This window comes from Drosophila albomicans, chromosome X (assembly GCF_009650485.2).
Source record: "Drosophila albomicans strain 15112-1751.03 chromosome X, ASM965048v2, whole genome shotgun sequence".
Classification (NCBI taxonomy): Eukaryota; Metazoa; Arthropoda; class Insecta; order Diptera; family Drosophilidae; genus Drosophila; species Drosophila albomicans.
Genome location: NC_047627.2, coordinates 7,260,737 through 7,274,702, shown reverse-complemented (window position 1 = coordinate 7,274,702; position 13,966 = coordinate 7,260,737). Strand labels below are relative to the sequence as shown.

The 13,966-nt window shown below is 32.7% G+C and overlaps 1 protein-coding gene across 1 annotated transcript in view; it reads left to right on the top strand.

The window, feature by feature from the left end:
- The window catches only part of LOC117571874 (homeobox protein 13), a 77,513-nt gene that overhangs the window by 6,722 nt on the left and 56,825 nt on the right, over nt 1-13,966 (top strand). The window contains exon 2 of the mRNA XM_034254334.2: nt 12,029-12,103. The gene's annotated coding sequence lies outside the window, so the exon portion shown is untranslated. The remainder of the gene's footprint in view (nt 1-12,028; nt 12,104-13,966) is intronic.

Sequence of the window (13,966 nt, the reverse complement as noted above, 5' to 3'; positions counted from 1 at the left end):
AAGACTCAAGACTGATGAGTCAAGTGCGGAGACAGCGTCAGTTCCATAATACAATGCATATGTCACAATTACTTGGCTTTGAATGCTTCTCCTCCTCTTCCTCTTCCTCCCTTGGCAGCTAAAGAGTACTTAGAGTTCTTTCAGTTTGTCATGCACTTTGTAAGAGCTGCACTTTAATAGTTATTCAATTAAACCATATGCGCTCATTACAATTAACATAGAATACGAAATTAGTTCTACAATAGTTGGCAATATTCAAAAGTTTTGTTTAACTAGATTTTCCTAGTTTCCTAGTATTTTATAATTCAACATTAAATTAAAAATTATTTAACATTCTAATTAAATAATATGGTATAACAAATATTAAATAATAATTCAAAATTATGATTAAATAGTATATGCAAAATAATTGGTAAATATATTCCTACAATAACATTTATTTATTAACCTGTGAAGTGATTTTTCTAATATTTTAACTATCGAGTTTTAGCTCTTTGAGTTTCAGAATTTTTTAAAGTTCAAGTTACTTGCAATATTTTTAGTTTGAAAGTCTTTATTTGTAAATAATTCGTATATTATATACTTTACATTATTTTTCCATAAATTTCCAGTTTAAATAAGAAAAGCTCAAATTGGTCTATATACATTTTTCGAATTCTTTTTTAAACAAGTTCACTTAGTTGCATATTTTCATATTATAATAATGTCATAGTTTACGAAATAACTGATGAAATATTTGGTTTATAAGGTATTAAAAGGATTTTCTTAAAAATATAACCAGTAATTTTATAGGAAGACTTGAATTCTTTTCAATTTTTAATTAGTTAATAATAAGAACATTAGAATCTTATAAACATAAATATAAATTATTATATATTTTGCCTTATTTAAGTTTGTTTTTCTATATCTTGTTGCCATTGCACATTAATTTGAAATCGTAAGGAATAATTTTGTGATTTATTTGCGTTGAATAGCAGAGCATATTTCTGTCAGTTTAGTTGTTGTTATGTCGCTGTTTACTGTTTGCTGTTTTGTTGTTTGCTGGCTCAACTGTTTCAGCTTCAGCTTCAGCTTCAATTACATTTGCGCTGGTCCAGACTGAGACTGAGACTGAGACTGAAGCAAAACTCAAACCCAGACTTGTTGTGGGTAACGTAAATATTCGTAGTTAAAAGAGCGGGGGAGGTGGGAGGGGTACTGCGGTTAGACAGTCGAGGCAACATCTGTTTCAAGCATGCGTCCCTTGTCCTGTTCTCCAAGGGTTGTTGCAACATGTCGTTTCTTTTGCCCCCAAACCAGTTGTGGCCATGTTTCATTTCATTTTGACAAACAGTTTGTTGTTTTGTTGCCCATAAGGGAGGAGAAGGAGGAGACAGTCAACCTGTGTGTGTGTGTGTGAATGTCTTTGCCACATATCTATGACAGGAGTATCTGGAAAATGCAACTTGTATCTGCATCTGTAGGTGGATGTATCTCAATCAGCTCGCACTTGAATGCGATTGTGCGAGTAATGTATTAATTTGGAAAGCAAATGCAAATTGTGTCAGTTTACCCACATTGAATTCATTCAGGTTAATTGCGCAATTGAATGGATAAATATAAACTATAAATATAATGAGAGTGAGCGAGGGGGAGAGTGGGGGGGAGAGGGACAGCTAGTTAACCCTGCGACCACTAAATTGCATAAATCGCATTTTAAAGTCATTTCAATTGACTGCATCGCATTCATCTCCTCCCTCCCCTTCATTAATTTTATTTCACTTTCTCAGCTCTCGTTATGCAAGCGACATTTATTCTTCAGCATGCATACTTAATTTATACACACATACATATATGTATATATACATATATCATATTCCATGTCATATTATCTGCCTCCGTTCATGTTCATGTTAATATCGATGTCGTTGTTGTTGTTGTTATTTTTGCTGTTCGGATCGCTTTTCCACAACAATTTATTGTGTGTGTGTGTGTTTTTTCTCTCTTTTTGTTTCATTTGATTGAATTATGTCACGCTGTTGTTGTGGATTTAAATGCAGTCGCTTGTATTTGCCGCATTTAATTACAATTCAATTTGGAATCGAGCCACGTTTTCATCTGATTATATGTGTGTGCAATATATGTATGTATGCAACGATTGCCACATGCAATTTATGTAAATCTTTTACATACATCACATAATTAACAAATCAAATTTGTATATTACCGCATTTATGGGCCAACCTCTTCAAAAACCAAATCAATCATCAAATAAATTAGACTAATAATACCACAACACCAAGCAAAAAACAAAAAAAAAGCGAAAGAGTTCGATTAAAACTGCCAGCAATATTATCAAAAGTTATTCGTATCAATTAATGTTTTGTGTCGTGTCCAAATATGATTATTACCCATCCAGATAGGAGTTTCAAAAACAAATAAAAGTCTTCATATTAAATTAAGATCTTACGTATGCATTGAAAACATTTCAAGAACACTCGCTTATCTAATGAGGTTACATTCCGATTCGGATTGAATAAACTCAACAGACATTTTGTACTAATCTAAGTTAAACACACATTCTGGCAAACTACAGAGACATCTAATCTTTGAGGCAGCATCATTTAAATATCGTAAATAAGTGAAAGGCGTTATTCGATAGAAGAAGAAAGATGCTAGAAATGAAAATATATTTAGGTATGAAAAGAATAGTGAACACAAAATGTTTTTTGTTTATTGATTTGAAAAATATATTTTTATAATAGTATTTTTAGTGCTAGTGGTATATAATATAGTATGTTTATAGTAAGTAATAGTATTTCAGCAAAAAATTAACAGCGTGTTATTAACTTTAGAGTATTAATAGTATTATTTTTAGTATTAATAGTATTATTGGCAGTATTTTTGTAGTTAGTATTTTTTATAGTTTCAACATTATTTTTGTCAAAAAATGAGCACCGCATTATCTTAGTATTTTTTAATGTTATTAGTATTATGTTTAGTATAAACATCACTATAAGTATTTCCTAGTATTTTTATAGTTAGTACTTTTAAGAGCAGACTTTTTTGTTTGTATATTTTAGTATTTGTGGTATTATTTCAAGTGTTTGTATAGTTAGTATTTTTATACTTTTAACAGTATTTCAGTAAATTGAAAAGCTTATTATTTGCTTTAAATACATATTTCGATAGCAGAATTTTTAGAATTTTTTTTTAGTATTCTAGTATTATTTGTAGTATAAATAGTATTATCAGTAATTTTTAGTATTTTTATAGATCGTACTTTTTAAAGATTTTCGCACAATTTATAAACTCGAGATGTTTTAGAAAAACCTCAATTACAAGTAAATAGTTTCTATGAAAACAGTATTTTTTATATTCTGTAGCAGTAAATTCTGCTTTCAGGCTAAGAAATTGACTTTTTTAAAGCTTTTAGTGTTAGTAAACTAATTTGTGATTAAAGAAGTCTAGCCATAAAATCTGTGATGTAATCTGATTTGTGAAAACTGCAAAAATATCATTTCATTGTCATTGTGATATCTTTCAGTATATATGTATATAAGATTATATGGGCATATCGAATGATAATGTCCGGCTCTGACTTTGACCTAGTGGCATTGTCTGGCAAATGTGTGCGATGTCTGCGTTGATTACTTGCAGACGCAGTTTTCAGTGGACAGTGGACAGTGGACAGCGGAGAAGTCATGCATGAGGGCAGAGAGTTTGGTCTCTCCGCCCCTCTGTTATTTATTTAATTGTAACATTTGGTGCTGTTTGTTATTGTTGCAATTGTTTGTTTGCCTGCTTGTAAAATATTTTACAATGCAAACGAGCAAACGCAATAAAGCTGAACAAGCAGCAACCCAAGAGAAGGCGATAAACGAACGAGCCAAGCGAAGGGGACAAAGCCAGAGCCAAAGCCAAAAGCAAAGAAAAACCTTAACGAAAAAATAAAACCAAAAGCAAAACCTAAGCCGACACGCTAGCTGCACAGCAACAACAACAACAACAACAACAATAGCCAGAGCAATGACAAACAAACAAAACAACAACCGAAATGTGTTCAATTCCATTTATCATTTACGCATGATAAGCCTGATAAGCGGCGCACTTTGTGCATGCTTCGCTCCGCTTGTGTTTCTGTCTCTGTCTTGGTTGCTCTTGCTCTTGCTGTTGCTGGTTGTGCTTCTCCTCTGCTTCTTCTTCTTCCTCTTCTTCTTGTGCCTTTGTCGCTATCTCTATCTCTGCCTGTGACTCTGTCTCCGTTTCGATGATGATAACCAGTGACACGAGAGACGCGAAGCGATAAGCAGCCCACCAGGGAGAAGCGAAGAGAGAGAGAGAGAGAGAGTGAGTGAGGGAGGGAGAGAGGTAGACAGAGTAAAAGACTCCGCGTAACTCGCAAGTTGTCGTCGGCGCAATGCTCCCGCAATTTGTATCTGTATCTGCACTTGTCGCAATCTGCATCTTGTCATCTCTCTAAGGTTGCACCAAAATCAAACCAGAGACACACACACACACACATACAGTCTGTGTGTTGCTGGAATCTGTTATTTGCACTTCTACAACGCTGATGCTTTACCGACTCACAAATTATGTAAATTTCAATTACTAATATTATTCTTTTTCTTAATTTATCTAACAAAATAATTTAAATTTCAATTTATAATATTATTTTTTTGTTAATTCATTTATTAAACGTATAAATTTTGACCGCATCGAGTCACAAATTTCTTTGATTTCAATTACTAATATCATTTTTTTTAATTCATCTAAAAAATTATGTAAATTTCAATTATTACTTTTTTTTTGAATTCATTAAATAAGTATAAATTGTGACTTCATCGAGTCCCAAATTTTGTTAATTTCAATTACTATTATATTATTTTAACGAAATGAATGAATGAATGTCACAAATTATGAAAATAAATACGATTACTATTGTTATATTGTTTAAATGTATTTAATAATCGTGAGATTAAAGTTAGAATTTTTTATTTTTCTGTTTATCGAAAAAGAAATTATTAAAATTTTAATTATAATTGCTTTTCAATTTATTTGTATTATTTATTATTTTTATTATTTTCTTAGGTTTTCATACATTTTTTGTTTTTTTTTTTCAGTTTATGATTTTAGTTTGTGGTATTTTATTTTTGTATATTTTAATTTTAGTCGTGTACGCGATTATAATTAAAATTAAAATTATTATTAGTAAAATTACGCAAAATTCAATAATAATAATTATTTTTAATTTCATTACTTACAATTTTTAAGTTTTGTTAATTATTATTCTTTAGTTATTATATATATTTATTTATTTGTATATATTTATTTAATTTTATCTTCCATTTTCTTTTTTTGATGGCTGAATTGAAAATGCACAACAATAATGAATTTGTAAATTTCGCAAGCTGTTTAACATTTAATTTTTTTTTTTATCTATTACCTTGTTTTCTTTTGCAATAAAACACAATATTTCCCGCACGCTAACTGTAAAAATAAAACCTTGATTTTAATAGCTCGAATTGCGCTAATTAAGCAGTTAAAAATCAATTTACCGATTAGATTACACTCAATTTTCGCCATTCATTTGGGTTTTTTTTTTGCTGCTTTGCTCATTTAAATGTTTTGTTGAATTTCTTCGAAACCTTTTGTGACCCTCTTTGCTTTCTCCCCAAAAGTGTTTTCCAACCTTGGCTTGACACATTTTGCAACACTCATTTGGCCGTTGAAGTTTTCATTTCATCGTGTTGTTGTTGTTGGTTGTTGTTGCTTGCTCGCCACGCTTTAGTTTCGAGTTAACTCACGCATTATTGCATTTGAAAAACGATTCGCTATGGTCAGTGAATAAGCAAGGGAGAGAGACGGAGAAAGAGAGTGAGAGAGAGCGATTCACGTGTGTGCAAGTTGAGTAAGAGCTCATTGCGGTCGCGTTTCGTGGAAGTCTCAGCTTGAAGCTGTTGCTGCTGCAACTCGATTGAAAATCAATTTTCTTGTAAAATTCATCGCGTTTCCATAATTACATTAATCTGCGCTTTCGGCGGCTGCCAGCGGAACTTTTCGCTTGTATAAACTTTTTTGTTTTGTTCGTTTCCATTTCACATTTCTTGTATTTTTTCTCGTTTACAATTTAAACTTCATTTGGGAAAAGCTTGCCAAAGTATGAGTCATAAACAACAATAGCAATAAACTAAAGTCAAAGTAATTATAAGAAATTATACAGCGCTTGAAGAGTTTTTCAGCTGCTGTTGTTGTTGTTGTTGTTGTCTTCATTTGTTTAGCCTTTTGTATTTATTGTTTTTTTGGCTAGAGGTTCATAAACCTTTTAAGTGTTTACCAATTACTGATGATGAGTGATTTCGTTTTGTTTGCTGCGAGCTGCGAGCTGTAAAGACGGAACAAGATTCACATGGCGTATGAGTAATGAGTCTGTAAAATACAAAGCGAGTATCGATTTCGTAAAATTGCAAAATAAATATTGTTGCAAGCAAATACTTTGATTTAATGGGCGACAACGTGTTAAATTTCTGCTTCATATTTGATGAGCTGCACTTTGGAGTTAAACGACGAATGTAAAGATGCTGCAGCCACTCGCTTGAGTGACGATTAATGCATGACCATTAAGAAAACAATGTTCAAGAAGTTTTTCATCCACGACAGCAAATCCCTTTTTCGACTTTGGACAACGAAGTCAACAAAACGGAACGCAATAATTTGAAGCAATTTATTAAAGCACTAAAGAGAAAGAGTTTGATAAAGCGAAAGAGAGTGAGAACAGAGCAAAAATTTGTAGAATTAGTAAAGATGGAAAGAGTACAAATTAAACTTAGAAATACACGAAAAATAGGGAAAGCAAAAAGTAAACAAAAGGTATCAGATTTTTGCGAAACAACTACAGTCGAGTGTGCTCGACGATGAGATACTTGCTGCACATTTTGAATAAAAGCGAAGCAGTGCACAGTGGTTCCGCCCATAGGCCAAAAATAAAAAAAGTCATAACAACAAAAATTTACGAAAAGTAAACAAATCGTTACTAAAATGTCCAAGCTTCTTCATTGCAAACTAGATTTTTCTGGAAATCCAACGGGACATTCTAAAAATAGAATGCAAAGTGTGAACACGTCTTCAATTTTGCTGCTGCAACTGCGTTTAGTGGGCTTTTTGTCAAAACAAAAGTGAAGTTCAAAGTGGTCGGACGTTCGCAAAAATTCACCAAATTGAAATATTTAAAAATGGTATTAAAGTTGAAGATATTTACTTTAACAAGATCTTTTACTGAAATTAATTTGAATTATTAATTATTTGTTATTGTTTAATTTTAATTAATACTAATTTTCAGTGAATTGTGATCGTCATTATCTCTGTTTAAGTAGATTTTTAGGTATGTTGCCCCCCGATTCCCCCATTATGAGTGATATCAGTGCATTTGCCAATGTTTTCAGGTAATAAAAATGTTAAGTTCAGCTGCAGATTTTGGCAGATGTGTATATACTCATAAATAAACTTAAGCTATCTTACTGTTTTCAAGGTCAAATTTGCGACGCAATCTGCTGCTCCTTATTTGCCTTTGTGATGTTTTTTTTGTGTTTGTGGACAATTTTACATATTCTTTTTTTCGCTTATTTTTATATTATCATTTTTTATTGGCGCTTCTTATAACTACGAGCTTTTACGCATGTACATCTTTGATCTTTGGTGCACAGAAGAGGGCACGAATGCAGAAAAAACTCGAAAAGTAATTAGTTTAGTAGAAGAAAGCAGAAAGGTAATTTAAATAGTCTTATACATATCTTGGATGCTAATAATCAAATTTTAGCACTGTAACTCCACCGGAAGTATTTTGGCGCACAATCGGCATATAAGCCATACTAAGGTTGTATGGGAGCTATAGGATATAGTATTCCGATCTAGACAATTTTTTTACTATATATACAAAATATTTTTATAGAATTTTGGGCAAAATTTCGTAGCAATATAACAACTAGAAGTATTTTTGGCCGCAACTCCCATACTGGCGGAACAACTGTGCAGTGTGGTATTGTTCTAAAAATATGTCAAATTAATATACCATAAAAATACTAAAAAAACACCAAAATTTATATTTGGTTTGTCGATGAATAAAAGTAAAACAGTGTGGTATTATTCTAAAAATATACCAAAATATTATACATAAATTCTAAAAAATACCAACATTTATATTTGGTTTGTCAATGAATAAAAGTAAAACAGTGTGGTATAATTCTAAAAATATACCAAATAATAATATAAATAAAATATAATATAATATACACAAAAATACTAAATATACATAAAAATATAAAAAAATACCAACATTTATATTTGGTTTATCGATGAATAAAGATAGAGCAGTGTGGTATTATTCTGAAAATATATCAAATTACATATACAAAAAAATACCAAAAAAATACCAACATTTATATTTGGTTTATCGATGAATACAGATAAAGCAGTGTGGTATTATTCTGAAAATATATCAAATTAATACTGCAAAAATACCAAAGGTTATATTTAGTATATAGATGTCTAATCTATCGGTAGCGTGTATAAAAAAATGAAATGCAAAAATATGAAAAAAGTAGAAGATAATAACGAAGGGGAAAAAAGCAGCAAGAATTATTTTTATTGTTGTTTTGGTGTAGCAAATGATTTGCACAAAACTTGTTGATAGCGAAGCAAATAAAATGATTGCATTACATAAAAAAGTTACTTAAGTTTCTTCAACCTGCAAGTGTGTGTGTGTGTGTGTGTGTGTGTGTGTGAGAGTGTGTGTGTATAGTCTGAGTAGTTTGCGCAGTTAATTGACTGTGAAATGTGCAATCTTCAAGTTAATAATCGGCTACCAAATGTGCCTGGAACTCAAACTGCACAAGCGAAGCAAATATTACGCTGGCAGTTGCAACAACAACTGCAACTGCCACTGCAACTGCAACTTTAATCTGCTGCAGCATGTGTATATGCAACACACAACATATAAGCATAATATTAGTACAAGAAATAGGAGGCAATTAAGCAAGAGCGAGAGCGAGAGCAAGAACTCTGTGGCAGATAGATATGCGTAACATTGCAAAAAGCCATAAGTAAACAAGTCGACGCATAAACAACAATAACAACAAGACTAGCCACAGCCACAGCAACAACAACAACAACAGGAGTAACAAAAACAACTATAGTTATTTCTGCAAATAGCAGCTCATGTCCATCAATCAAGCGCAGTACTCGAAATGGGATACGAAATTGGACGACGCAACGGCGGCTTTGTAGTTAAGTTTCATTTCTTTCCTCTTCTATACAACAACCATTTTTGGGGGCCCAAAGCTGCATCGCGTAAGAAAAAGAAAGAGCAACAGAAACCGAAACAGAAATAGAAACATCACAAAGTCCGACAACGTCCGCGAGCGCGTTTTGCTCAATTATATAAAATTAATATGGGGCTCTTTTGTTTTCGGACTTTGGAAATTGGAACTGAAATTGGAATTGGAAATGGGACTGGAAAAGCAACAACAGAGCAACAATAACTCTGTCTGGTCTGGTGTAACTAACGATTCATCCGCAGCCGCAGCACAACTGTGATTCATAGCTCTTTTATGCCTCCGATGCTCTGAGTCTGACTTTGGCTCAGTTTGAGTCTCGTGGTCAGCCATGTGAATCATTATCATTAACATTATCGAAAGCATTCAGAGTTATTCGTTGTGCACTTGAAAGTGGGCAGCGTTACAACAGAATGAATATCTAGTAAAATACACTGAGTAAATCTAGTTTTATTCCCCATTCAAATTGGAGCAAAATAATGAGTTGAAGTTTGCTATGATCTCAGTATCTATAAAGCCAAACAATCCCTAAAAACTTAATGCATTATTATGTTTTTATTTTTAAGTTTTGCAATTACTTATAACAGCATTTTTGTGGGCTTAGTCAATCAAATTCTTCAAAGTTTTTGTGAACTTGAAACCTTTTTGAATGAGCAAGTCAACTTGCAAATGCGAAAGATATAAGATACATATTTTTTGCACGAATTAGTATAAATTGTTAGACAAAGATAATGTTATAATGAGACATAGGAAATCAAAAAAAAATCAACACTCATAATATGATAAGAAAATAAAACACGAATAAAAAGAAAGCAGAAAAACGTAATAAGAAAAGTGTAGATCAAAATTGATATAGAAATTTATATTATTGACTGATAGATAATGACAACGTTATAATGAGAGATAGGAAATTTCAATTAATTATATTAACAAAATGATAAGCAAATTATATAAAATCTATGCACATTAAAAATTCATAGATAAAAATAATTTTATTACGACTAGTGAGAAATTGACAAAAAAAAGAAATCATTAATAAAATTATAACAGAAATAAATAGAATAAGAATAAGACAGAAAGTCATACAAATTAAAGTATCGAATAGAACTGAATTAGTTTGTTAGACAAAGATGAATATTATGAGAAATTGGAAATATAAAAGTGAAGCTTTATATTATAATAAGCGAAAAAAGCTAAGTATCAAAATAAATCTTCTCATAACAATAAGTGAATATAGCAAACTTGAAGAGAAAACAACGTCTGGAAGACGTAAACATAAAAGTGTAGAGAAAACTTTAGATCAAGTGACGGATTATAACAAAATATATATATATATATATAACGGACACATCGTTAAAACGATGAAGAGCTCGATACAACAAACACATATCACTGATGTGAAGCTGTAAATCTTGTAATTATTTTTTATTTGCCAATTGATTGACGACTTTTGATATGCTGATCGATTGTGATTGCGATTGTGTGATTGTCTGTCTGATTGGCCTGTTCAGCTTCTATTTCTTTTTTCGTTTTCGGTAGCTGCGAATGACGCTGTAATTTATTTGCCTACCAATCGAGATGAAGATGGGCCAAAGGGGAGCAGAGGAGGAGTGTGCTGGACGCCTGCTAAGTGTCGGGCTGGCAATGCTTGGTCATAAATTTTCACATTGCATTTGCGTATGTTGGCCATCGTCGCAGATTGCCAGGGTTGCCATGGTGCCATCCATAGTGGCTCCTCTCAATATAATTTATGTGCGCATTTTTATGGTTCCTTACCTTCTCTGCGTTTTTATACCCGCTACCCATATAGTGTAGAAGGGTATTATAATTTTGTGTCAGCCGAAAATGAATGAAAAATGAGAAATTTTATATGCTCGATCAGCATGAACAGACGAGACGACATAGCGAAGTAAAAGCTTTGGCTGATCATCTGGTGTATTTTGTCCTCTATTTGGTATATTCCGAATTTAGTATTTCATTGATATGACATTCGGTATATTTTAGTATTTTCGGCTACAATTTGATATGCTTTAACCTCTATTCGGTATATTTCGAATGTAGTATTTCATCGATATACAAAATATCACCTTCGGTATATTTTTTTTGGTGACAATATGGTATATTTTGATCCCAAATTGGTATATTCCGAATTTAGTATTTCATTGATATACCAAATATGACCTTCGGTATATTTTAGTATTTTCGGCTACAATTTGGTATGCTTTAACCTCTATTCGGTATATTTAGAATGTAGTATTTCACCGATATACCAAATGACCTTCGGTATATTTTAGTATTTTTGCGGTATATTATTTAGTATATTTTAAGAATAATAGCATACTGTTTTGCTTTTATTTAATACAGTTTGCGGATATCTCAGAGTCGAGTACACTCGACTGTCGCTTTTTCACTTGATTTTTTTCTGCGTTTCGTTTCTCTGACCACACTTTAATGCATCTTCTGGCACCTTTTGGCATTCAAATACTTGCAACATTATGTTAGGGAGGCGAGTCGCATTTGCATTTTATATTTGTGTATGTGTGTGTGTGTGTGCGGCATGTGTGAGAAAGTGTTTGAACTATTCTTCAATTTAGAAAAAGCCAAGTGAGCAAAGCATACTCATTCATCATTATACTAATTCTCCATAATGAAATTCACATTTACAATCAACATACAAATATATAATATTCTAAATTTCGTATTTTCTTTTATACTTGCAGAATCAAAAGAAAACATCATCAACGTCATCATCATCTTCATCAACATTTATTTTCTTCATATTTTTGGCAGCTAAGGTAAGTGGTAAGTCAAAGTCAAATTTATGCGATTGCGATTGCGATGCGTACTTTCTCCCACGATTGGCCCTTATTTCTATTTACTTCTTAACTATGTTGTTGATTTTTATTTTATTTGTCGCGCTGTAACGCATAAATCACGATTCAGATTCGGATTCGCATTCGCATTCGCAATGCAAAGCAAAGCTGAGAAAAAAGCACATTCAAAGTCCGAGTTTTGCGAATCAAGTTTTTTCTGCTTCCTCTATTTTTTTGTGTATTTTTTTTTTTTTTTGCTGCATAGCTCGAAGGAATCGCAATTTGTGCAAGAGCTGAAGTCAATTTCCGTTCGACTTTATGAACAAAAATATTTATTTGCTTTATGACGTTTTCAATTCAAATTTGAATAGTTGTGGATACTACATAGTTCTCTGCTTTCTCACATCCTGTCGCCATTTGTCGCCAAAAAAAAAAAAAAAAATAAACAACAATTTTTATTTTTTTGTGCTGGAATATTTTTCTGTTAATTTCTTAGCTGGCAGAGCGCCAACAAATTTCTGTTCTGTTGCGTTTTTTGTTTACCTTTTTGGTGACGAACTTTGTGTTCACGCATTTAAAATCATTTCTCTAGTTAGTCTAGCTTTTGATTGATGTGTCGCACACAGCACGAAAGTTAAGCAAATGAATAGCTGACGAGACACTGAGGTCAAGTTGTTGCAACACAAGTTTCTCTCTCTCTCTCTCTTGCAGTTAGCATAATTAATGTCAGCCCGATTGACTTGCCATGTCCTTAAACCGTTGCGATAATATGTCAATGTCTCTATTCAGAGAGGGAGAGAGAGAGAGAGAGAGAGATGGAGCTTGTTAGTCGCTAGATCACGGAAGTAAATTGCAGACACTTGCTGCCCTTCAAGATGCCGCGTCGTCGTGCCCCATGCCACATGCCACATGCGGCCACCCGCCCATTTGAAAGTGCAGCAGCCTACGCTGAGCTCAGTTTGCTTCGGTTCAGTTGAGTCTCTTTTTTTTTTCATTCCATTTTTTGTGCTTTTTTCATTAACTTTTATAGTCTGGCCAACTGGCTGGCAAGTACGAAAAGTACGTGCACAATTTTCCATTTTTAACAAGCGACAACGACGACTGCGGTGGCGGTGGCAGCTCCTACTCTTCTCTCTTCTCTCTCTCTCTCTCTGTCTCTAAGTAAGGCCAAAAGCGAGAAACCGAGAAACCAGTTCAAAATGGATTTTCGCGCCGCGTCGGCTGCATAAATAAAACCAAAAGCAGGCAAACAGCCAAGAGACGAACACAAACAACAACAACAACAACAACAACAACAGCAACAACACCAAGAAATACAGAAAAAATGCCAAAGCAATGCAAAGTCAAGCAACCTATCCAAGTACCTGACTATGTGCAACACACACACTCCATGTGTGTCTTTTCTACCCTGACGCCCAGATATGGCATTAACCATTTGCCGTGCAAAATGACACCTGGTGATTTACTCTGCAAAACTACTTTGCAATAATAATCACCTGCTGAGTTGAGGGAAAATAATGTGATGGAAAATTATGTTAGCATGGTGAAAACCAAGAAATATCACAATGATAGATACAAATATTAATACGATTTGTAGATAAGTGGAGGTATTATATTTATTGTATACAAAAATACCAAAAGGGAATGCTAAAAAAGAATTTTAGATTGGTAGAAGTTATTCTATTTGTACAAAAATACCAAAAGGGAACGCCATAAACGAATCTCTTTCCATAATTTTCTGAAATATACATGAATATTTTCATTTGTATATACATTACTATTTAAAAAAAACTTTGCAAAAATCCTTTCACACAATCGTAATCTACTTAAATCGGTATATTCGAG